Genomic DNA, 23,648 nt, shown 5'->3' with positions numbered 1-23,648 from the left:
AGATTATATTATTCACTTGAAGTCATTTTTCAACACATTCAAACATGCCACCGTTAGCATTGAAATCTCTTAGTTTAAATAAGGCTAAAAAGTAAAAAAAAGTTACAATATGGTAAACACTTTCCTGTGGGGATGCGCTGCTTGACTAAGTTTCTTCCTGGACTTGGAAAAACGATTGAAGGATGTGTAGATGGCGATGCTTCAAGCCCACTGCAGTGATCTGTGGAGTAGAGTTCAATCTTGAAAGAACCAAAGCCACAATAGTAAAGAAACATTAACACTAGAGAAAATACTGTAGGGAAAGTACTCACATGATCAATGAAAATTCAAAAGCGTTTAATGGAACTTTAGTCTATGGAGATTCACTCCGAAAAGTAGGAAGCTTAAGGTCTTTGTTTTTAAGAGCAAATGAAAAACATCAAATACGCTGAATGATTGATATTTTAATAAGCTCTTGAAAAAGAAAGCTATCTGCTGAAAGGCGTTGTGCAACTATTGATTGTTAGCTGTGTTCAAATTTTTTAGCACAAATTGTGAATTTTAACTGCTAGATTACGAGTCTTTTGTTAGCCTTAAAAAGCAGCTTTGAGGGTCCCAACGCTGTTTTTTAACGCCCGCTGGTATTACGAGTCAGGCAGGAAAGGGTCTACCGCTCACTTTTTTTCCCGCGATTTTAGCTTACCGCAAATCCCCTTACGTCAATTGCGTATCCTATCTTTTTAATGGGATTTGCCTAACGCTGGTATTATGATCGCCTAAAAAAGTGAGCGGTAGACCCTCTCCTGGCAAGACTCCTACCGCATATAAAAGTCAGTAGTTAAGAGTTTTATGGGCTAACGCCGGAACATAAAGCTCTTAACTAAAGTGCTAAAAAGTATACTAACACCCATAAACTACCTATTAACCCCTAAACCGAGCCCCCCCCCCCGCACATTTCAAACACTTAACTAAAATGTTTAACCCCTAATCTGCCGACCGGACATCACCGCCACTTTAATAAATGTATTAACCCCTAAACCGCCGCACTCCCGCCTCGCAAACACTAGTTAAATTTTATTAACCCCTAATCTGCCGTCCCTAACATCGCCGACACCTACCTACATTTATTAACCCCTAATCTTCCGACCCCAACATCGCCGCTACTATATTAAATTTATTAACCCCTAAACCTAAGTCTAAACCTAAGTCTAACCCACCCTAACTTAAATATAATTTAAATTAAACAAAATAAATTTACCATCATTAAATAAATTAATCCTATTTAAAACTAAAAACTTACCGATAAAATAAACCCTAAGATAGCTACAATATAACTAATAGTTACATTGTAGCTAGCTAGCTTATGATTTATATTTATTTTACAGGCAACTTTGTATTTATTTTAACTAGGTACAATAGTTATTAAATAGTTATTAACTATTTAATAACAACCTAGCTAAAATAAATACAAAAGTACCTGTAAAATAAACCCTAACCTACGTTACAATTACACCTAACACTACACTATAATTAAACTAATTACCTAAACTACCTACAATTAATTACAATTAAATTAAATAAACTAAATTACGAAAAAAAACTAACACTAAATTACAGAAAAAATAAAAAAGAATTACAAGAATTTTAAACTAATTACACCTAATCTAATCCCCTTAATAAATAAAAAAGCCCCCCAAAATAATAAAATTCCCTACCCTATACTAAATTACAAATAGCCCTTAAAAGAGCCTTTTGCGGGGCATTGCCCCAAAGTAATCAGCTCTTTCACCTGTAAAGAAAATACAATACCCCCCCAACATTAAAAGCCACCACCCACACACCCAACCCTACTCTAAAACCCACCCAATCCCCCCTTAATAAAACTTACTGAATGACTGGTCCTTTAAGTGATGTAATCCAAGATGGCGTCCCTTGAATTCCAATTGGCTGATAGGATTCCAATCGGAATTAAGGTAGGAAAAATTCTATTGGCTGATGCAATCAGCCAATAGGTTTGAAGTTCAATCCGATTGGCTGATCCAATCATCAGCCAATAGGATTTTTCCTACCTTAATTCCGATTGGCTGATAGGATTCTATCAGCCAATTGGAATTCAAGGGACGCCATCTTGGATGACGTCACTTAAAGGACCAGTCATTCAGTTATCGGCCGTCGGATGAAGAGGATGCTCTGCGTCGGATGTCTTGAAGATGGACCCGCTCTGCTCTGGAAGGATGAAGATATAAGATGCCGCCTGGATGAAGCCTTCTGCCAGTCTGGATGTCCTCTTCTGGCCGGATAGGATGAAGACTTCGGACCCTCTGGAGGACCAATTGTGCCTGGCTGGGTGAAAACATCTCAAGGTAGGGAGATCTTCAAGGGGTTAGTGTCAGGTTTTATTAAGGGGGATTGGGTGGGTTTTAGAGTAGGGTTGGGTTTGTGGGTGGTGGGCTTTAATGTTGGGGGGGTATTGTATTTTTTTACAGGTGAAAGAGCTGATTACTTTGGGGCAATGCCCCTCAAAAGGCTCTTTTAAGGGCTATTTGTAATTTAGTATCGGGTAGGGAATTTTATTATTTTGTGGGGCTTTTTTATTTTATTAGGGGGATTAGATTAGGTGTAATTAGTTTAAAATTCTTGTAATTCTTATTTTTTTTCTGTAATTTAGTGTTTTTTTTTTCGTAATTTAGTATATTTAATTTAATTGTAATTAATTGTAGGTAGTTTAGGTAATTAGTTTAATTATAGTGTAGTGTTAGGTGTAATTGTAACTTAGGTTAGGGTTTATTTTACAGGTACTTTTGTACTTATTTTAGCTAGGTAGTTATTAAATAGTTAATAACTATTTAATAACTATTCTACCTAGTTAAAATAAATACAAACTTGCCTGTAAAATAAATATAAACCCTAACCTAGCTACAATGTAACTATTAGTTATATTGTAGCTATCTTAGGGTTTATTTTATAGGTAAGTATTTAGTTTTAAATGGGAATAATTTATTTAATTGTAGTACATTTATTTAGATGTATTTAAATTATATTTGTTAGGGGGGTGTTAGGGTTAGGCTTAGGTTTAGGGGTTAATAAATTTATAATAGTGGTGGCGACGTTGGCGGAGGCAGATTAGGGGTTAATATATTTAATATAGTTGCGGCAACATGGGGGGGGCAGATTAGGGGTTAATAAATATAATGTAGGTGTTGGCGATGTTGGGGGCAGTAGATTAGGGGTTCATAAGTATAATGTAGGTGGCGGCGGTGTCCGGAGCGTCAGATTAGGGGTTAATAATATAATGTAGGTGTCAGCGATGTCGGGGGCGGTAGATTAGGGGTTAATAAGTGTAAGATTAGGGGTGTTTAGACTCGGGGTTCATGTTAGCGTGCTAGGTGCAGACATAAAATTAATTTCCCCATAGGAAACAATGGGGCTGCGTTAGGATCTGAACGCTGCTTTTTTGCAGGTGTTAGGTTTTTTTTTCAGCCAGCTGAGCCCCATTGTTTCCTATGGGGAAATCGTGCACAAGCACGTTTTGCCATCTTACCGCTGACTTAAGCAACGCTGGTATTGAGGTGTGCGCTCACTTTTCTGAGGCTAACGTCAGCTTGCAGAAAACTCGTAATGCCAGAGTTGTCTTAAGTGAGCGGTAAGAAAAAAAGGCTCGTTAGCACCACACACCATTACCGACAAAAACTCGTAATCTCCCCGTAAGCTTTTTAAGTAAATAAAGATTTCAGAGTAGATATTGTTCCATAGACTAAAGATGCAAAAAATCTTCCATTTAAAATCAAGAAGAACCCTAGGGTTCAATATAGAAGGGGACATTAGAAACTATTGGAAACGTAAATAATGAACTATTGGTCTACCATTATCAGCAGCTTCCTATAAATAAGTGGTATATGAATATAGTTCATAATTAATTTCTATCGGCCCAAGTTTATTCCAGATACTCTTTTCCTGGTCTTAATCTTTTGCTTAAAGGGATATAAAACAAGTTGGGATAGAGGCTGAGGGGCCCATTTATCAAGCTCCGAACGGAGCTTGTGGGTCTGTGTTTCTGGCGAGTCTTCAGACTCGCCAGAAACACCAGTTATGAAGCAGCGGTCTAAAGACCGCTGCTCCATAACCCTGTCCACCTGTCGAGTATGATCGGGTTGATTGACACCTCCCTGCTGGCGGCCCATTGGCTACAAATCTGCAGGGGGCGGCGTTGCACCAGCAGCTCTTGTGAGCTGCTGGTGCAATGTTAAATGCAGAGAGTGTATTGCTCTCCGCATTCAGTGAGGTCTTGCGGACCTGATCCACAAGACCTTTAATAAATAGGCCCCAAAATATAATATGTACTTTAATTACTTTACTTGCAAATTTATACTGCAGTGCCTCGCCATTAACCTTTCTTTTTAGTTTCTGAAATGTAACGCTCTAACTACCCCCACACATTTCCTTCTATGGCTGTATCTATAACTATTGTTGTTTTGGTAGAATGCAAAAGTGAACATGGATTATCTGCTGGAGCATGCCTAGAAGCTGTGAACTCAGTTGAAATACAATGCCTGTGTCTAAACACTGATAAGGGGGGGAGCACAGTGTTCCAGACAGCATGGCTATTTAAATATTTTTACTTACTTTTGAAAATTATTTTAAAATACTTGCCAGCAATTTTTAAACATTTTTTTTTTATGCAAACTATTGTTAGCCCTTTTAGGATATGCACAGATCTCAATCTGTTTTATGGCACTTTAAGTCCATGATTTTGTATACATGCCTACTCATTGTTTTCTATTGAGGTAGTCTTCACTTTTCCCTAATATATTAAAATATGACTCACACAAATTCTTATGGGGGGAAGTAAAGCTTAAAAAGGATAAAATGTATTGTACAATTATCAGTATATTGTTCTATGTATTTAGGAAAATGGAAGTCTGTATATGAATAAGTGTATAACTCTTAAAGGGAGATAAAACGGATCCGTATATAAATGACCTCTTATCTTTTTTCCTAACAACTGATACAGTACATTATACAGTGATTGTTGTTCACTTTAGCACAGCCTCACTTTAAGTCATATTTTCTATATTAAAAATACTGGCTTAATTTTTGTATAACTTTGAGTGATATATACGCTTATTATTATATAGTTCAATCACTTTTTTATGTTGGTTTTCTATGTCACAGAGTCAGAGGCTATTGTGCAAGTGTTTCTTTAAGGACTACAGCCTTGAATGATAACATTAATTACTATGCTATATAAACACCATGTAATGTATTATATAGGGTGACTATATTGCCGCTTTAAAAAGGGACACATATGAAAAATACATATGTCAGGGTTCATTTCTTTAAACAGCCCTGAAACAGCCCTGACATATGTATTTTTCATATGTGTCCCTTTTTAAAGTGGCAATATAGTCACCCTAGTATAATGCCTATGTCTATGACTAAGGGCTAGATTTATCAACCCTGAGGCGTCCAGGGGCGCGTATACGCGCCCCTGTACGCCTCAGCTCGCCTGTGGTGGGGTGCAATTAAATGCAGGTAATTAACATTGCACACGAGCGCAATTTTGCGCTCGTGTGCAATCCCGCCCCCTGCCCGCGCACAGCCAATCACGCGTGGGCAGGAGCTGTCAATCTCCTCGGTCGGACTCGACCAAGGAGATTGAATTTCGCCAGAATAGATGTGGCGAAGATGTTAGGGAAGCAGCGGTCTGATGACCGCTGCTTGATAAATCGCAGCGAGCAAGTTCTTGTGAGAACTTGCTGCCGCAAGGGCTTGATAAATCTAGCCTTAAGTCACCTCAGCCAAAATACGTCTGACTGGCAGAGTGCTGTTAGTCCTTTGATGTTTTTTTCTTCTTTTTTTATCATCATGTTTTTCCTGTTCATTGAATAAATACCTTTTGAAGTTTGTTTGGATGCTTGCAGGTTGTTTTTTTTAGGATTATGCAATAAATGCTGTTTAAATTTCATTGATCCTGTGATTACTTTCCATTTAGTACTTTCTCTGGTGTTAATGTTCCTTCAATATTGTGGCTTTGTTTCTTTTAAAATTGACCTCTACTCCAGAGAACATTGCAGTGGGCTTGAAGCATTGTCATCTACACCTCATAATGACTTCACAAGTAACCTCTAGTATTAGAACGTGTAATTGAAGTCTCTGATGTGAAGTATCACTTATCTAACACCTAGATTACAAGTTTTGCGTTCGTGTTTTAATGCTGAAAAAATAGTCATTTCAGCGTTAAAACAACACCGCAGCCATTACAAGTCTTGTAACGCAACGTTAGTCCCGCACACATAAAAATTACGTTTTTTCATGTGACTTCCATAATGCCGGTATTACAAGTTTTGCTGTGAGGCTAAAAAGCTTGTGTTGCAGCCTATACCGACACGATCCGTTTCGCAATCTGAGAGCAGTAGTTATGAGTTTTACACAACAAACCTGTTACATAAAACTTATAACTTAACTGTCACAAAGTACACTAACACCCATAAACTACCTTTTAACCCCTAAACCGAGGCCCTCCCAAATTGCAAATACTATATTAAACTTATTCGCCCCTAATCAGCTGCTCCCGACATTGCCGCCACTAATAAAATGTATTAACCTCTATTCCGCCACTCCCCGACATCGTTGCCACTATAATAAAGTTATTAACCCCTAAACCGCCATCCTCCAACATCACAGACACTATTTAAATATAATTAACCCCTAATCTGCCACCCGCCCACATTGCCCCGACTATACTAAAGTTATTAACCTTTAATTCCGCTGCCACTATAATAAACCTATTAACCCCTAAAACGCAAGCCCCCCACAATGAAATATACTAAATAAACATATTAACCCCTAAACTGAAAGCCCCCCACATCACAATAAACTAATTTAAACTACAAATTAAATAAAATAAATTACACATTAAAAAAATCCTAACCAAACTATAAAAATTACAAAATATCTAATTACAAAAAATAAAAAGACTAAACTAAAAAAAATAACAAACACTAAATTACAAAAATTAACAAACAAAATGATCAAAAATAAAAAAGAATTACACCTAATCTAATAGACCTATAAAAATTAAAAAGCCCACCCAAAATGAAAAAACCCCTAGCCTACAATAAGCTAAAGTTAAAAAGTTAAAAAGCTCTTTTACATGTAAAAAAATTACAAAGACCCCCCCAACAGTAAAACCCACCACCCAACCAACCCCCCAAAATAAAAATCCTAATTCTAACAAAAACCTAAGCTACCCATTGCCCTGAAAAGGGAATTTGTATGAGCATAGCTCTTTTGCGAATAGCCCAAACCCTAAACTAAAAAAAAAAAATCAGCCAAAAAACATTTAAAAAATCCTAACACTAACCCTCGAAGATCCACTTACAGTTGTTGAAGTCCCGCTTGAAGGATCGTCATCCCGGCAGCTCCATCTTCATCCAGGTGGCTCTGTCTTCATCCAGGCAGCAGGCGGCTCCATCTTCATCCAGGCGGCAGGTGGCTCTATCTTCATCCAGGCGGCATCTTCTATCTTCATCCTGGCGGCGTCTTCTATCTTCATCCCGACCAATAGAATTTCAGTAGCTCTCATCCTATTGGCTGATTTGAATTTCCAAAATCAAATCAGTCAATAGGAATGCAAGGGACGCCATTTTGAATCGCGTACCTTCCATTGAAGATTCAGTGTACGGCGGTGACCGTATGAAGAGGATGCTCTGCGCCGGATGTCTTCAGGATGGACTCGCTCTGCGCCGCCGGAATGAAGATAGTAGACACCGCCGGGATGAAGATAGAAGATGCTGCCTGGATGAAGACAGAGCCTCCTGCTACCTAGAATAAAATGGAGCCGTCTGGATGAAGATGGAGCCACCGGGATGAAAATCCTTCAATCGGGACTTCAACAACTGTAAGTGGATCTTCGGGGGTTGATGTTAAGATTTTTTAAGGTTTTTTGGGTGGGTTATTTTTTTAGTTTAGGGTTTGGGCTATTCGTAAAAGAGCTAAATTCCCTTTTCAGGGCAATGCAAAAGAGCTAAATGCCCTTTTAAGAGCAATGCCCATACAAATGCCCTTTTCAGGTTTAGTTTTTTTAGATAGTTTTTTTTTTATTTTGTGGGTTTGGGGGGGGTGGGGTTTTTTAATGTTAGTGGGTATTTTTTTCAGGTAAAAGAGCTGTTTACCTTAGGGCAATGCCCTACAAAAGGCACTTTTAAGGGCTATTGGTAGTTTATTATAGATTAGGTTTTTTATTTTGGGGTAGGTTTTTTTTAGATGGGTATTAGAATAGGAATCATTTTTATTATTTTTGATAATTCATTTGTCATTTTGTGGAATTATTTTTGTTTTGGGGTGGGTTTTTCTTTTTAGATTAGGGGTTGGGTATTTCATAAAAGAGCTGAATACCCTTTTAAGGGCATACCAATACAAATGCCCTTTTCAGGGCAATGGGTAGATTAGGTTTAACTTTATTTTTATTTTGTGGTTTTGGGGGATGGGGGTTTGTATACTGTTAAGGGGTGTTTGTTTTGTTTTGTAGCAAAAGAGCTGTTAACTCTAAAGGGCCCTTGGAAGTTTATTATAGATTAGGCTTTTTTATTTTGGGTGGGTTTTTTATTTTTTTTAAAAGGGTATTAGAATAGGAATAATTTTTATTAGTTTGGATAATTTTGTTTCGTTATTTTTTGTAATGGCAGATTTTTTATTTTTTATAATTTTAGTGTTTTTTATTTTTTGTAATAGTAGTTTTAATTTTTGTAATGTTAGGTTTAAGTGTAAGGGAGCTAAAGTTTTATTTCACAGGTAAGTTTCTATTTATTTTAACTAGGTAGTTAGTAAATAGTTAATAACAATTTATTAACTAGTCTACCTAGTTAAAATAAATACAAATCAGCCAATAGAATGCAAGCTCAATCCTATTGGCTGATTTGATCAGCCAATAGGATTGAACTTCAATCCTATTGGCTGATTGTATCAGCCAATAGGATTTATTCTACCTTAATTCCGATTGGCTGATAGAATTCTATTCTTCGGCCCGGCTTGGATGAAGGCTTCTCCCGGTAAGTTGATCTTCAGGGGGTTAGTGTTAGGATTTTTAAGGGTGTATTGGGTGGGTTTTATTTTAAGGTTAGGGACTATGGGCTGCAATAGAGCTAACTGCCCTTTTAAGGGCAATGCCCATCCAAATGCCCTTTTCAGGGCAATGGGGAGCTTAGGTTTTTATAGATAGTATTTTATTTGGGGGTTGGTTGTGTGGGTGGTGGGTTTTACTGTTGGGGGGTTGTTTGTATTTTTTTACAGGTAAAAGAGCTGATTACTTTGGAGCAATGCCCCGCAAAAGGCCCTTTTAAGGGCTATTGGTAGTTTAGTTTAGGCTAGGGTTTTTTATGGGGGGGGGGGGCTTTTTTATTTTAATAGGGCTAATAGATTAGGTGTAATTAGTTTAAATATCTGTAATTTGTTTATTATTTTCTGTAATTTAGTGTTTGTTTTTTTGTACTTTAGCTAAGTTAATTTAATTTTGGTAATTGTATTTAATTTAGTTAATTTATTTAATTATAGTGTAGTGTTAGGTGTTAGTGTAACTTAGGTTAGGTTTTATTTTACAGGTATTTATGTATTTATTTTAGCTAGGTAGTTATTAAATAGTTAATAACTATTTAATAACTATTCTACCTAGTTAAAATAAATACAAACTTGCCTGTAAAATAAAAATAAACCCTAAGATAGCTACAATGTAACTATTAGTTATATTGTAGCTATCTTAGGGTTTATTTTACAGGTAAGTATTTAGTTTTAAAGGGACAGTCAACCATAGAATTGTTATTGTTTTAAAAGATATATAATCCCTTTATTACTCATTCCCCAGTTTTGCATAACCAACACAGTTATATTAATGTACTTTTTACCTTTGTGATTACCTTATATCTAGGAACCTTCTTCCAGACCCCGGATCACATTACTGTGACTGTTTACTATCTATTGTCTTAAATTTAGCATTGTATTGTGCTAGATCTTAAATAACTTTCTGTGCCTGAACACAGTGTTATCTATATAGCCCACGTGTACTTTCTGTCTCTTTGTGTTGAAAAGAGATTTAAAAAGCATGTGATAAGAGGCAGCCCTCAAAGGCTTAGAAATTAGCATATGAGCCTAACCTATGTTTAGTTTAAACTAAGAATACCAAGAGAAAAAAGCAAATTTGATGATAAAAGTAAATTGGAAAGTCAATTAAAATTAAAAGTCCTATCTGAATAATGAAAGTTTAATTTATACTTGACTGTCCCTTTAAATAGGAATTATTTAGTTAATGATAGGAATATTTAGATTTATTGTAATTATATTTAAGTTAGGGGGTGTTAGGGTTAGGGTTAGACAGGTTTAGGGGTTAATAACTTTACTATAGTGGTGGCGAAATTGGGGGCGGCAGATTAGGGGTTAATAAATGTAGGTACGTTGCGGCAACATTGGGGCGGCAGATTAGGGGTTAATAAATATAATGTAGGTGTCGGCGATGTTGGGGGCAGCAGATTAGGGGTTAATAAATATAATGTAGGTGGCGGCGGTGTCCGGAGCAGCAGATTAGGGGTTAACATTTTTATTATAGTGTTTGCAATGCGGGAGGGCCTCAGTTTAGGGGTTAATAGGTAGTTTATGGGTGTTAGTGTACTTTTTAGCACTTTTTTAAAAAAAAAAATAATTTTTATTAAGGTGAAACAACATACACTCCAATATATGTTATTTCTTCAGCTTATCAGGTAAAAAACTGCACAGATATTACAAAAAGAAAAAGAACTGATAAATGTAAAATAGGATACCCTATAAACACTATCATAAAATAGTGTAAAGTATTAGGGAAAATAATGATCTCAAGATGTACAGATTTTTATGGGCGATAAGCCAATTGTGTGACACCTCATTTTTGAGTTTTTACTGATAGATATGGTCATATATCCCCTTTTACTATAATTATACAACTTGTAACGTTTTAACCCCGAGTGATAAATTAGGATCTCTCATGGACTAATCATTAGTTTTGCCTAAGGGGAATTTGAAAGGAGATAGGGAGACAAGTAAGATTTTCCAAGGATGCATTTTCCTTTACCTAACAAATAGGTAGGGTGGTGGGGGGGGGATTCGGCGAATAAGTACTATCGGAACTCACATGACTAAACCCATTATATCGTAAAAGGTAGTGTATGGGAGAATAAGACACATATTATTGGGTCATAACAGAAATCAAACGAGAACCGTGTTGAGATATGGAGAATGAATAAATGAAATGTTTGGGTCGAGTTTGACTAAATATAGGGTATTTTAACCCATGAACTATGGAATTTGTAGATTGAATTGCCTGGCATCAAATTGCAGGTGTTATGTTGCTAATAGAGAATAAGAAGCAGTCCTATGTTTAAATTCCCCTTGGTTTGGGGCTAAACACTTAATGCTAGAACAGGCAGTTACAGCCGACCATGATTCTCTCACTTGGCATAATTGGCAAGAAAATATTGTGTATACATATAGGGAACTAGTGCCTCTAGTCTACAATCACAAAAGTAATGTAGTTCGATCCTGTACTTTAGTATAAAACATATTTAAGCTTTCCAACCCAGTTACGGGCCCTATACCCCAACGGTAGGTAAATTAACTACATTAGTATTCGGAATATGAGCTGGTATTAGGATGCTAAGCTCAACACAAAAGTATTTTCAAGATCTTGCATTAGACTTTCAGATCAACAGACCAGTCACCAGCCTCTGTGACCATTGTTAGCTTGATCATGGAGGAAAGACAATGCTTGGAGTTAGAAGGCTCTGGGTATAAGGAGAGGCCATGGCTCAATCTGGTCAGCACTAAAATCGGGGCAGACATGGCCGTCTTGTAGTGCAGAGGGTCAAGTTTATCTCTCACAACACATCTACTCTCCGCTTCACCACCAGCTGATGTACTGGGGCCCGCTGCAGTCTGAGGTCCTGTGGCACAGTCTGAGAGCTCCGCGTCCCCCAACATAGTCTTACATACCTCAACGAGCCTCCGTTCAAGCCTGGTAAGACAGTCATGCAAAGGGTGCAATATCGCCGGCATCCATCCATCCACCACCATCTCGGTTCGTTTCATGCTTGATTCACCCTGATAGGGGGGCCTCCACAACTTTGTCCATTCAGTATGTCGTTACCCCAATTTGGGAAAAAAGACCTCTGATGTTTGCCGCGTGGGTGGGAAGATGGCCGCTTCTGTATATGTTCGGCCCTGTAGAATAGGCACAATGATTGGTCACAACATAAATTTTATAAATGGCAGCCCCCTATGTTTCATAGAGACCCTGCGTTGTCCGGTATTTTGTGATCACTTATGCACAGTAGTCTTCTCTCACATATATTTTGATTTGCAGTGATGGCCTAATAGGCTCTCCCGTTGCATGGGGCAGTCTTCTCCTTCACTTATATGTCGCCTGTGTGCTAGATGCCACTTATCCCTCAATTTAATTAATTACTCCAATGTAGGTAGCTTAGTATGTTAAATGGAGCCAAAAAAGATAACGTTTTTTGTTTATAATACTTAAAATCTATCACTTATGCTCAGAGCTCTGTATAGGTACGTCTGATCATGTTGGGTATTAGCTCCACCCCCCCTACTTTTTAGCACTTGAGTTATGAGTTTTATGTTACGGCGTTGTACCATAAAACTCATAACTACTGACTTTTAAATGCGTTAGGACTCTTGACAGGGTAGGGTGTACAGCTCACTTTTTGGCCTCCCAGGACAGACTCGTAATATCAGTGCTATGGAAGTCCCAAAGAAAAAAGTCTTTACAAAGTTTACATAAGTCGTTTTGCGGTAAGGCCAAAAAAGTGTGCGGTGCCCCTAAACCTTTAAGACTCGTAATACCAGCGGGCGTAAAGAAGCAGTGTTAGGACCTCTTAACACTGCTTTTTTAGCCTAACACACAACTCGTAATCTAGCCGAATATATTTTAACAAAACAATTCCATAAGACGGATATCTTTGAGACTCTGGTCTTGAGTAATGTTTTTCCCTCAGCTTGGCATTAATAGTACAAGATAATGAGGGACGGAGTGGGAGGGGAGGTGATTTTTTTTTTTCTTATTTCTTTTTTTTTTCTTTTTATTTTGTGTTATTACTTTTTAGGTTTTAGGGAAAATGAAAAACAACAGCACAATGTACATATTATGTCCACCAAGATAGGTTTCTCTGTTTTTCCTTATTTTTTTTTTGCTTTAATCTCTATGCTGTCTCCTGAATAATTGATGGTCGTAAATTGTTTTTCTGTACTTGTTCAGGAGATGTTGTGGCATAAGGAACATTGTCAGTTATATGCCTAATCCTTGATGTATATCTTAATTGTACAATATGTATTCTTTCTTTTTATTGTTTTGGACTATGAAGACATGTAACTGTAAACGTATGCTGTGCTAAGTATAAATAAATGTATTAAAAAAAAGGGTTAAGGTTAGGTTTAGGGGTTAATAGTTTAATTTAGGTTGTTGTGATGTGGGGGGCTGGCAGTTTAGGAGTTAATAGATTTATTTAGTGGTAGTGATGTGGGAGGCCAGAATTTTAGGGGTTAATAGCTTTATTTAGTTGCGGCGATGTCGGGGAGCGGCGGAACAGGGGTTAATAGATTTTTTATAGTGTGGGCGATGTTGGGGTACAGGGGAATAGGGGTTAATAACTTTAGTATAGTGGTGGCGATATCGGAAGCGGCAGATTAATAGGGTTGTTTAGATGTGGGGTTTTTGTTAGGGTGTTAGGTTTAATCTTATCTTTTTTTTCCCCCATAGACATCAATGGGGCTGCGTTACAGAGCTTTTCATTCCGTGCTTCAGGTGTTTTTTTCCGACACCTTCTTCCCATCGATGTCTATGAGCACGTCAAAACAGCGCTTGAATTGTGTGCGGTATGGAGCTCAACGCAGCCATATCGCATGCACAAGGTTACTGTTTGAAAATTTGTAATCGCGTTTTATGGGGGGCAAAATAACGCAACTTTTGTTGTGTTCGTTAAATTCCCTATAGCGCTCATAACTTGTAATCTAGCTGTTAGTTATTTGCTGAGCAAAAACGTGTATGCTCAATCATGGATTGTGCAATTACTTTTTTTTTTTTTTTTTTAAAGGTCCGGATGATAAAAGGATTGCCAGGCCCACAAGAAATGGCCTTGTCTGCTCACCAGGCTTGCAATCTGTGCATCTGTAAATATTTTATAAAAAAAAGTGAGTGACCCTCTCTGTCCTGAGAAGTGGCGATATGCCATTCTTATTAAACAATAGGGATAGGGAACAGTAAACTTGAAACATGGCAGTGGGGCGGGAGCGTGTTTTCAAAGCTTGTTTACATAACATAGAATGTTCTCTATGTATGTGATCACCATTGTTAAAGGATTACTTTCTGTTATAATTTTTAAGCTAAACAACTAACATATTAAAGTTAATAAACATTAATTAAAACCTACTGACCTATATTTTCTCCAAAACAAAGTTTCATAACGTTCTAAAAGTTATATATTTTATTCACCGATGATGTCACGTTATCCTGCCCACTATTTTCAGCACTGCATGTTCAAAATACTTAAACCAATAACTTTGTGTTTAAAGCGCCATTTTGAAACCTAGGTATTGTAAACGGATTGGTACAGAGCAAAGGATACCCACGGAGTGGGTTTGGAAAACAATTAAATTTGCAGACAAGATTTCTGATATACGGTAGAGATATGTTAATGAAATGCTATTGATAAAAAGCGTATTTGGGGTAGTTAGTTAGTAACAGGCATAGAAAATATTTACTTACAGTGGCCCTTTAAGAACCATTGCAAAAAATAAAAAATAATAATAATCTTAATAATAAACCTATAGGAGCTGTATGTCATGACAGGACTTTGTCAAAGAGAGTGATTTCTCTCCCAGCTGCACTAAATCATGATGTACCTTTAAGGAGGCCTAGAAGATCAATTAGGCCTTAATTATAGTAGTCATAAGCTTTCTGTTTGCAGCATGATGCTGCTTCTGTATTTAATGTGTTTGCTATGCTTTACAATTTGTTATTTGAATTTTCTTGTTTTTCTTGGCTTTCCCTGGCTTACTTTAGTTTAACCCTTTTAGGGCCAGATTACAAGTGTATTGCTAATTAATGCTATCGCTCAAGCATTAATTACGCTAGAAGTAACCTTTTTTCTTGCGTCGGGTTGCGCTCATATTATGAGTTAAAAGTAAACTGTTTTCGCTTGCTCGCTAATCCGACGAGTGCAAAAAGCAGAACTGACAATATTGTGTGCCATTCACGTATTTCCCCATAGAAGTCAATGGAGAAAAAAAAGTGGAAAAAACTAACACTCCACTCTTGCGCAAACCTGATTGCATATTCTCATGTGCGCTTACCCAAAATAAAAATATCTCACATTCCAATGTTCTTCACAAACAAGAATATGTTCTATTTATTCATAAATACATGTTTCTATATATATCTGATGGTATTTTGGTACACTATATATCTATACCTATATTAATATACACATGATTATATATAGGTATATATATAAACACACAGAGAGAAGCACACTCACAGGAACGAACAACTGGCTCAATACTATTGTTAGCGTGTTCTATGGCGATTTACAACCTGGGTGCAGCTTCTTTTAGCCCAGTAATGCTTTTCACAGAGAAGAACTTTCCTGTAGTATATCAGTCTGATCCCGCCTATTACAGTCACTCCAGCGCCGAAATACCAGGCAATTCCTCTATGAACAAGGAACGAAGCAACCCCAGACGATCATTTCGGCCTTCATTGGGCCTCGTCAGTGAGGTGTAGCCATATTCCTCTAAGCACACTGAGCAAGGAGTACACGTCTGGTTTCCCCTTTTTCCCATAGGGAGATTAAATACACACAGAGAGAAGCACACTCTTTCGAATTATATATATATATATATATATATATATAAATAATATCAGAAGGACATGTTGGCTCAAAGTCAAATATATATATATATATATATATATATATATATACAGGGAGTGCAGAATTATTAGGCAAGTTGTATTTTTGAGGATTAATTTTATTATTGAACAACAACCATGTTCTCAATGAACCCAAAAAACTCATTAATATCAAAGCTGAATAGTTTTGGAAGTAGTTTTTAGTTTGTTTTTAGTTATAGCTATTTTAGGGGGATATCTGTGTGTGCAGGTAACTATTACTGTGCATAATTATTAGGCAACTTAACAAAAAACAAATATATACCCATTTCAATTATTTATTTTTACCAGTGAAACCAATATAACATCTCAACATTCACAAATATACATTTCTGACATTCAAAAACAAAACAAAAACAAATCAGTGACCAATATAGCCACCTTTCTTTGCAAGGACACTCAAAAGCCTGCCATCCATGGATTCTGTCAGTGTTTTGATCTGTTCACCATCACCATTGCGTGCAGCAGCAACCACAGCCTCCCAGACACTGTTCAGAGAGGTGTACTGTTTTCCCTCCTTGTAAATCTCACGTTTGATGATGGACCACAGGTTCTCAATGGGGTTCAGATCAGGTGAACAAGGAGGCCATGTCATTAGATTTTCTTCTTTTATACCCTTTCTTGCCATCCACGCTGTGGAGTACTTGGACGCGTGTGATGGAGCATTGTCCTGCATGATAATCATGTTTTTCTTGAAGGATGCAGACTTCTTCTTGTACCACTGCTTGAAGAAGGTGTCTTCCAGAAACTGGCAGTAGGACTGGGAGTTGAGCTTGACTCCATCCTCAACCCGAAAAGGCCCCACAAGCTCATCTTTGATGATACCAGCCCAAACCAGTACTCCACCTCCACCTTGCTGGCGTCTGAGTCGGACTAAAGCTCTCTGCCCTTTACCAATCCAGCCACGGGCCCATCCATCTGGCCCATCAAGACTCACTCTCATTTCATCAGTCCATAAAACCTTAGAAAAATCAGTCTTGAGATATTTCTTGGCCCAGTCTTGACGTTTCAGCTTGTGTGTCTTGTTCAGTGGTGGTTGTCTTTCAGCCTTTCTTACCTTGGCCATGTCTCTGAGTATTGCACACCTTTTGCTTTTGGGCACTCCAGTGATGTTGCAGCTCTGAAATATGGCCAAACTGGTGGCAAGTGGCATCTTGGCAGCTGCACGCTTGACTTTTCTCAGTTCATGGGCAGTTATTTTGCACCTTGGTTTTTCCACACGCTTCTTGCGACCCTGTTGACTATTTTGAATGAAACGCTTGATTGTTCGATGATCACGCTTCACAAGCTTTGCAATTTTAAGAGTGCTGCATCCCTCTGCAAGATATCTCACTATTTTGACTTTTCTGAGCCTGTCAAGTCCTTCTTTTGACCCATTTTGCCAAAGGAAAGGAAGTTGCCTAATAATTATGCACACCTGATATAGGGTGTTGATGTCATTAGACCACACCCCTTCTCATTACAGAGATGCACATCACCTAATATGCTTAATTGGTAGTAGGCTTTCGAGCCTATACAGCTTGGAGTAAGACAACATGCATAAAGAGGATGATGTGGTCAAAATACTAATTTGCCTAATAATTCTGCACTCCCTGTATACAGTATATATATATATATATATATATATATATATATATATATATATATATACAGTATATAAATATCTATTTAAAAATGTTTAGAACATATTCTGCTATGTGCAGAATACTGGAATGTGAAATATGTACATTAAATACACAGTATAACTTTTATTAAATATGAATTTTGCATACATACGGTTTTACATGTTTTCATCTACTTAAATGCAAAAGACTCCAATGCACTTCTATATATGTCTATATATGTGTACATATGTATTTATGTGTTTATATGTGAATATTTGTCTGTAAATACAGGTATACCCTGCTAATACAGCGGGTTAGGGACCGGAGCCCCGCTGTAAAGTGAAAACCGCCTTAAAGTGAAACAAGGCAGTTTTAGCTTTCTTGTTTAAAAACTTGAAAACATGTTTGAACTAACATATATTAGGGGTGCAATAATGCTACGTTTAGTTTAACACTAGCACAACATTCAATTAGTATTAAATAAATACTGTACCTGTAAAATAGTGACAATTATTGTAGTAAAATTTGCCAGACTATAGTACTGAGACACAGATTGCACTGTAATGCTGTAAACAGAGTGAACTGCACATAACAAAATGGTGCCAGTCACTTTTCTCACAATCTCACAATGAGTACAGCACGGTTTCAAAATCCTTGGAGGTTTTTACTTCAGCTCCACAAAGCGCTGTATTAGCGAAGCGCTGTAAAGTGAGGTATACCTGTACCTTTATACACATATAAACACACACATATATTTATATATATATATATATATATATATATATATATATATATATATATATATATACATCTTTAGACATTTATATGTATGTATCTCAATGTTAAAGCGCTTTGCCTGACCTTTTTTTCTAACACATGAGACCTCATTTCTTTGAGTCCTTATAACTTTTTTGCGCAATATTTTTTTTAAAAATAATTTTTTATTACTTTGTTATCTATTTTTGATGTGCTTTGTGCAACTTTTTTTGTTTTACGAAACAGTTAACCATCAAATTGTAAGCCACTAGTTTTGTGATAGAAGTAACTATTTAAAATTTTAAATCAGGATTTTGTATTTTTTACATTTGTTAAATCATCACTGAAAACCTTATTTAAAACCCTAGACTGCAATGATAAGGATCATAGAATTCATCTCACTTGCATGGATGCCTTCCATAGATTTAACATTTACTGAGAATGATGAGTTTTTGAAGTGTAACCATGCAATCAACTTGAAAAGTTCATTCAACATTACAATTTTTTTTATTTTATTTTTGTGGAAGATTTATGTCTGTTCCTAAAAATTAAATTGTCCACACTACCTCAGAAAGGAAGTGGAAACATTAATGTATCTTTAAAAAAAAAAACTATATTTATCACATTTTAGAATAGATTATACCTTCTTTTAATATAGTTCTGTATATATTTTCATGCTATATTTTGCTCCTTATCCTTAATTTTCCAGGGTTATTATACTGGTTTTATGTTGCAGTTTCATTAATCTTGTCATTCTCTGCACTCAATAGCTTTATCTCTCAAACATATCAGATTTGTAGGTGGAAAGTATTTGGGTGACTTTGGAAATTGGAAATAAAAATGTTTTTAGAATAGGGGTTGTATATAGGTCTCCATTGCAGGATGAAAAACTGGACAATCTGTTATTAGAAGAAATAACCAAAATGACCATGAAGGGTAAGGTTATAGTACTGGGGGACTTTAATTTGCCAGATATAGACTGGAATATTCGTTCTGCTAGATCAGCTAGAAGCAGGTATATTCTTGAATCTCTGCTAGGGGAATCACTTGAGCAATTAGTCAAGGAACCAACTCGTAAGGAAGCTATATTAGATCTAATACTTACAAACAGTGATACAGTTTCAGATGTGTCTGTAGGTGAGAACTTAGGATCCAGTGATCAGCAATCTGTTTGGTTTAGTATTCATGTGCAGGAACTGTCCACCCAGACTAAAACAAAAGTTTTAGACTTTAGGATGGCAGATTTTTCATTAATGGGAGAATACCTAAAAAAACTATTTAAAAGGGAAAACTTTTATTACAGGGGTTCAAGAACAGTGGGAATTTGTGAAAGGTGCCATTTTAGATGCAACTGCACACTGTATTAGACATGTCTGTAAAAGTAAAAGAAAGCGGAAACCAATTTGGTTTTCCAAAGAAGTAGCACATGCTGTAAAGACAAAAAAGATAGCTTATAAAAATTACAGACACACACAAGCAGATGATGATATGAAAATATGGAGACTCCAACAAAAAAAGACTAAGCAGTTAATTAGGAAGGTTAAAGCTCATACAGAAGAGAAGTTAGCACAGTCAGTAAAACATGGGGACAAAACATTCTTTAGATATATCAGCGAAAGAAGAAAAAATAAGGTAGGAATAGTACAATTGAAATCAGTTGATGGTAGAATAATATAAGGAGATAAGCAGATTGCAGACTGTCTCAATGATTACTTCTGTTCTGTTTTCACAAAAGATTGTGAAGATACAATGTCTACATTAAGGGATGCAACGAAAAATAGAAACAAGCTTAACAGTAATCTTTTTACAGAGGATGAGGTTTTGTTAGCATTATCAAAAATAAATGTTAAAAAGGCAGTGGGTCCTGAAAATATTCATCCAAGGGTTTTAAAAGAACTTCTAAAAGAACCATTAACTGATCTGTTTAATCAGTCACTATTAACAGGAGCTGTCCCAGATGATTGGAGAATAGCAAATGTAATAACTCTTCATAAAAAGGGCAGTAGAGAAGAATCTGGCAACTACAGGCCAGTTAGTTTAACTTCAGTAGTAGGGAAATTAATGGAAAGCCTCTTAAAAGAAAGAATTATGACTTACATAAAGACAAACAATTTAGAGGACCAAAATCAGCATGGTTTTACTTCAGGGAGATCATGTCAGACTAATCTAATTGACTTCTTTGATTATGTAACAAAAGTATTAGACAAGGGTGGAGCAGTTGATGTAGCATATCTAGATTTCAGCAAAGCATTTGACACCATCCCACACATTAAACTAATTCACAAACTGTATCTCCTTGGTCTAGATTCAAAAATTGTGAACTGGGTGGAATGCTGGCTTAAGGACAGAAAACAAAGTGTCTTAGTAAATGGAATGATAGGAAAAACAAAAGGAGGCGCCACAATGGTGTGAGTACGTCATGTACCAATGCTCATGCACACATCAAGATGTCACTTACTAGATGTCAGGCACTTGAGAAGTGCCACAAACGCAGACTGGACTATTAAAAGCTGCCCAGCGAGCTTTCCTCACGGATAGTGATCCAACACATTCAAAGTGTAACAGGAATCAGACAAATCATTTAGTTGCTTCCAGAATAAAGTACTCTCATACTCTCTCGCAACATTCAATATAAAAAGTGTTTAAAAATTAGTAGTGTGATGCCGCAGGGTTAAAAACAAATATGTAGTTTATTTAAAACCCTATACACAATCCCCAGAGAAAGATCTTAGTAAATGGAGTTCATTCAGCAGAGGGGGCTGTTACTAGTGGTGTTCCTCAGGGGTCAGTTCTGGGGCCTGGCTTGTTTAACATATTTATCTGCGATATCAGCAAAGGGCTACAGGGGAAAGTATGTCTCTTTGCAGATGATACAAAAATTTGTAACAGAGTGGATGTTCCAGGGGGAGTAGACAAAATGAGATATACAACAATTGGAGGATTGGACAAACAACTGGGATCTAAAGTTTAACACAGCAAAGTGTAAAATAATGCATTTAGGAAAGAAAAATCCAAATGTTAATTACAGACTCAATGACACTTTACTGACTGTTACAGATGAGGAACAGGACTTGGGAATTATTATTGCAGATGATTTAAAACTTAGTAAACAATGTAGTAATGCAGCAAGTAAGGCTAACAGAATGCTTGGATGTATTGATAGAGGTATTTGCAGCAGAAATAGTAAGGTTCTTATGCCACTTTATAGATCATTAGTTAGGCCTCATCTTGAGTATTGTGTGCAGTTCTGGAGGCCATATCTTCAGAAGGATATTAACAAACTTGAATCTGTGCAAAGGAGGGCTACCAAAATGGTACATGGTCTAAAAAATAAAACTTACCAGGATAGGCTCAATGACCTAAATATGTATAGCTTAGAGGAGAGAAGGGAAAGAGGTGATATGATAGCAACTTTCAAGTACATTAAGGGCTAGATTTATTATAGCTGAGGCGTACAGGGGTGCGTATACGTGCCCCTGTACGCCTCAGCTCGCCTGTGGCGGGGCGAAATTACCCGCAGGTATTTGGCATTACACACGAGCGCAATTTTGCGCCCGAGTGCAATCCCGTCCCCTGCCCGCGCACAGCCAATAACGCGTGGGCAGGAGCTGTCAATCTCCTCGGTCAGACTCGACCGAGGAGATTGAATTTTGCCAGTTTAGAGGTGGCGAAGAGCATAGGGAAGCAGCGGTCTCTTGACCGCTGCTTGATAAAGCACGGCGAGCAAGTTCTTATGAGAACTTGCTGCCGTAGGGCTGCCGTAGGGGCTTCATAAATCTAGCCCTAAAGGGTTTAGTAAAACTGAGGCTGTGGGTATTTTACATAAAATGGAAAATTCAAGAACAAGGGGTCATGAGTTCAAGCTAAAGGGTAGTAGATTCAAGAGTAATTTGAGGAAGCACTTCTTTACAGAAAGAGTAATTGATTTATGGAATAAACTTCCTCAAGAGGTAGTAGCAACAAACACTGTGGGGGACTTTAAAAATGCATGGGACATGCATAGGGCTATCCTACGAACTAGATAAGTTTATACTGTTAGGTAAGGTCGGGCAGACTTGCTGGGCCTATGGCTCTTATCTGCCGTCAATATCTATGTTTCTATGTTTCTAGATTTAATACATTTAAACAAAAAGGAATCCACCGGCAAATCTTAGTCCAGCCAATGGTGATTAAATTAATCTTTGTGTTTGCAACATATTTACTTTCTTCTAATATTGCTACATTGGATGAGTAGGTGTTTACTTTATGTTGACAAATAATAGCAGTTCTATGTTAACAGCAAAATGCTATCATAGGTTAAAACGTTCTCTAATGTGTGCAAATGTGAAGAATTATTATTAAATGGTTTTAAGCATGAAAAAGTGAGCACCCCTAACAAAATACCTGTAAAAATCTATTTAGTTTACCCCCCCAAAAAAAAATCACACTGCCAGATTTTTTAAAAAAATTTTTTATCACATCCTAAGAAAATGTCAACCACAAAAATATAAAAGATAAAATACAGTGCTGCGGACTCTGTTGGTGCTCTACAATAGCTAATGAAAATAATAACAATAATAAAACATAATACACTCTTCTCACTTTTCCAAGCTGCTATAAATAACTATAATTAGTGCCTATCAACATTTCTTGATGATAGTTTTCATTCATTCATTTATTACTATGTTTTCTTACGGCTAGATTTAGAGTTTGGCGTTAGCCGTCAAAACCAGCGTTAGAGGCTCCTAACGCTGGTTTTGGGCTACCGCTGGTATTTAGAGTCATGTAGGTAAGGGTCTAACGCTCACTTTGCAGCCGCAACTTTTCCATACCGCAGATACCCCTACGCCATTTGCGTATCCTATATTTTCAATGGGATCTTTCTAACGCCGGTATTTAGAGTCTTGGCTGAAGTGAGCGTTAGAAATCTAACGACAAAACTCCAGCCGCAGAAAAAAGTCAGGAGTTAAGAGCTTTATGGGCTAACGCCGGTTCATAAACCTCTTAACTACTGTGCTCTAAAGTACAAATCTGCCGACCACAGACCGCCGCAACCTACGTTATCCCTACGTACCCCTAATCTGCTGCCCCTAACACCGCCGACCCCTATATTATATTTATTAAACCCTAATCTGCCGCCACCAACGTCGCTGCTACCTTACCTACAATTATTAACCCCTAATCTGCCGACCGGACCTCACCGCTACTATAATAAAGTTATTAACCCCTAATCCGCCTCACTCCCACCTCAATAACCCTATAATAAATAGTTTTAACCCCTAATCTGCCCTCCCTAACATCACCGACACCTAACTTCCAGTATTAACCCCTAATCTGCCGACCGGACCTCA

The sequence above is a fragment of the Bombina bombina genome, chromosome 2 (assembly GCF_027579735.1).
Source record: "Bombina bombina isolate aBomBom1 chromosome 2, aBomBom1.pri, whole genome shotgun sequence".
In the NCBI taxonomy this organism is placed as follows: domain Eukaryota; kingdom Metazoa; phylum Chordata; class Amphibia; order Anura; family Bombinatoridae; genus Bombina; species Bombina bombina.
Note: the sequence above shows the minus strand (reverse complement) of the source record.